Source organism: Vitis riparia, chromosome 9 (genome assembly GCF_004353265.1).
Source record: "Vitis riparia cultivar Riparia Gloire de Montpellier isolate 1030 chromosome 9, EGFV_Vit.rip_1.0, whole genome shotgun sequence".
Classification (NCBI taxonomy): domain Eukaryota; kingdom Viridiplantae; phylum Streptophyta; class Magnoliopsida; order Vitales; family Vitaceae; genus Vitis; species Vitis riparia.
The window spans coordinates 7,728,615-7,732,515 of record NC_048439.1 but is presented as its reverse complement, the minus strand read 5'-3'; the positions used below and the strand labels follow the sequence as shown (position 1 = coordinate 7,732,515).

General features: G+C 36.9%; 1 pseudogene; it reads right to left on the bottom strand.

Moving 5' to 3' along the window:
* Positions 1-215: 215 nt before the first annotated feature.
* Positions 216-3,696, bottom strand: LOC117922641 (annotated as a pseudogene).
* Positions 3,697-3,901: the final 205 nt, after the last annotated feature.

Sequence of the window (3,901 nt, the reverse complement as noted above, 5' to 3'; positions counted from 1 at the left end):
TTTCTCTCGCATCCAAGCTCTGTAAATAAGGTGCTCAACCAGCCAAGCTCTGGTTTCTTAGACAGTTCTACCTAGCCTATTTATACATTTTTGTTCAAACTTCAGATAAGGAAGGTAAGCTCATTTGTGGAGGTTGGAGAGTTATGATCTGTTTCCACATGAAAATTCAGTTTCAACCATCTTGAAGCTTTAGATTCCAGTAGTCTAAATGTTTAGACGGGAAGGCTGGTTTTTATTCTCAAATGACAGGGCTACATAAGAAACTAAGCATTGACCATCTAGGCCTGCGCATCGCACATTGTATCAGATAGTAGATGCTCATTAAGAGTTTTAAAATCATGTCATCCCTCTGAGGCATAAGATCATTCATAACCATAACATAATGAACTGAGCGGTATCTTCCCAATATGCTTGCTGCTTTCCATGAGCTGGTGATCCTCTACTGCTTCCGTCAATGGAAAATACTTGTACGCCTGTGATTGTAGGCCAAACATTCTCCACCTCACTCACAATTACAATTTATTTTCTAGACTTCTGTTTCGCAAACCAGCCACTGCAGAAACAATTGCCATTTAGTACAAACTTATCCACTCTATTTACAAATTATTTAATACAATCTAAAAACCACTATTACTGACACATGGAGTTTTGTGCATAAATTTACTAGTTTGGGTAGTGATAACAGGGCTGACAGAAGCAAGGTTCATGATCCAAAAACAATAAAGAAAGTATATGATATACAAGCAACTTGTCAAGAGATCTATCAAAAAGCAATACAGACCCAAATAAAAGCTCAAGATAGAACAAACACCTAAAAAATATTTTGGGATGATACAAGAAAAACAAATGTTGCAATTAGAAAACCATTGCTATTTCAGAGGAAAATATTAAATTCCTGAGTGTTTCCAATTATGGAAAATGTAAAACATATTTTCCTTGGAATTTCCATATACCTTACCAGATCGAGAAACAGGATTTCCAAGAAGTAAAACAATCCAGAAAAAAAATGAATTTATGGTAATTTGGTTTTTCCTTGGCTTTCCAGAATCCACCTCAGTTCTGAACTTGGATGAGATTAATCAAATTGATTCAACTCCAAAACTACAGAAAAATCTTCTATAGAGAAAGTGGTACCTTGCACTGTAAGGCACCTTGCAAGTAAACCTGAAAGATTTACTTCTGCAACTGTTCCACCCTGAAAACCAATAATAAAAAGCCTTCCATCAACATTTAAACTATCAATGTCTCCCTAAAAGTAGGCCTGTCCAATATTATCCAGTATAACATCAACACCTGTCATTCAACATTTTTGGGGTTAGATCTCCACAATCGGAATCAAGTGGAAGATGACTATTTATCTTTTCAAACATACCAGACCAGTGGATTTGGTGCACTAAAAAATAAAAAGCAATTCCATCTTCAATTGAAATTGTTGTTAGGATACAATGGAATATACCTTTCCCTCCTGTTTCCTCCACCCAAGCAACAAAGTCTTCAGTCTTGTAATTGATGCACACATCTGCTCAAAGATCCTTACAAACAGCTAATTTTTCCTCGTTTCCGGTTGTAAAAAATGGTCGAAAACATGTGAAGACAAGGAATTGCTGCCATGAGATGAGGTAGAATAGTGATGGCAAACCTGCTGTAACAAATACCCTTGCTCCTCGGTATTTCACTATTTGAATAGCAAACGTACCAATTCCAATTGAACCCCCATGAACCTGAAATATTATCAGTCCTCATTTCACAATTCATCCATGCATAAAAATTCCATCTGGATAAAGGGGGAAAAAAGCTTACCATTTGGATTGTGCATCAATCGCCCATTTGATGAGAGGAACAACCAAAAGTAACTCTTTGTGGTACTCATCTTACTTCAACATAAAATTTCTTCTTTTGGGGAAATTAATATCAGCCATCCAACATAATTTTCCAGAGAAGGGTTGAGAAATTATCATGACAAACCATGCAATAAAAAACAACATGGCCTTGTATGCGATGAAATCGTGAGACACGATGTATCTAAATAAGAATATGATGATGTAATGTTTTAATCAAAACCATGGCTCTTCTGCCTCCCTAATCCAATATTGATGCACACACATTAAACACCAACAGTTTAAATTTGTGCGCATTGGACCTTTTTAAACCATTAGAATATGCACAACCCCATGAGGCTAAGTTATGCACTGGTAAATATATCAGGCATCAGAAAATAAAAAAGACAAAAAATTCACCAGGAATGTTTCTCCTGCAGACAGTCGGCTCATCATTAAAACAGTTGACCAAACAGGACATGCAACCTCGGGAATACCAGCAGCATCCTTCAGAGAAACACTAGATGGGATGAGAAGAACTTGCCCAGCTGGAACAGCCACTTTTTCAGCATACCCTCCACCAGAAAGAAGTGCACACACCTGTATACCACAAACTGTCATACAGACATGTACCATGTATATTATGAACTTGTACTCAGGAGGAAGCAAAATCACATAAAGGATAGCATTAAAATCGGTGCTTTCTCTCCTAATCACTAATAGAGAGTAATGGAGTGGATTCCAGTGTTGCCATGATTCACAAAACATGACAAAGGAGATGGCCAATAGATCCGTTACAATATAAAGCATGTTTGCTTAGTAGAATGGAAAATGGTTTTTTCATAAAAGCTTTCATTTTACAAAATGAAGACCATGAACATGTCCATTTCAGAACCTTTTAAATTGATAAAGTGCTTGCAAGTTTTAAAAACAAGTTCTGAAATAATTCATTTTCAGGAAATATTTTCAGAAACAAGTTCTGAAAGTAGGCTACCAAACATGTTTTCTGCATCTATTTCCGTTTTGGAAAACCAAACACAGTTCTTATTTCTGGAAAATTTTTCAGTAAGCAAATTGGTAATGAACCCATAACCTTACACTGACCAGTTTTCTTACAACCATAAATTTGAAAAACCAATAAGTTCAATAATTAACCTATATTGATACACAAAATTAATCATAAAATCACAAACTAATCATAAAATTACAAACTAATCATAAAATTCTCAACAAAGACTCCTTAACACAAACACAAACAAAAAATTCTCGTTTTCGCAATCAACTAACCTCCTTATTTACACGTTCCTAGTGTTTGATAGCCGCGAAAAATACAGGAACAGAAACGAAATCAAAATATTAGGCAATTGAAATACCTGATCGCCAACCTTCCATCGAACGACGGCTTTTCCAACAGCTACGATGATTCCAGAACATTCGAGACCCGGGTAGGGACTGCCGCCTTTGAGGAAGGGTGCCAGCCCTTCCTCTGAAGCGTATCTGCTCGGTTAATGGCAGCGGCGTCCACTCTAATTAGAACTTCATCATCCCCAATTTCAGGGTTTTCGACTTCTTGCACTTGGAGAACTTGGGGATCACCGGAAGTGGTGATCACTACGGCTTTCATGGCTACAGGCCTGACTGTTGAAGCTACTTTTAGGATATGAATGTGAGGAAGATGAGGCAGTTAGGGTTTGGCTTCGAGGTGAAAATTAATTCTGAAGAATTATGAATCTTCCGATTCCGGAGGGTTTTCGGAAAGAGAAGGGGTTAGGGTCACGGGATTTAGGTTTCCGGGATAAGAGGAAGAGGAGGCAGAGGTTAGGGTTTTTCGGATAGCTATGTTTGAGAAGAAAACGGGGCAGCAGTTGGGGTTTGGCTTCGAGGTAAAAAAACTGTATTTTTTTAAAAACTTTGATTTTTTATTTTCAAAGAATATGTGTTAAAAGGGAAAAATAACCTTCAAAATATCTACTTAGTGAAAATAATTAATATGCCAAACTTACCCTCAAACCGTCCTCTCTCTCCAGCCAACTACCACCTTTTTTTTCCTTATTTATTTATTTATTTATTTTGATGAGAGAAAT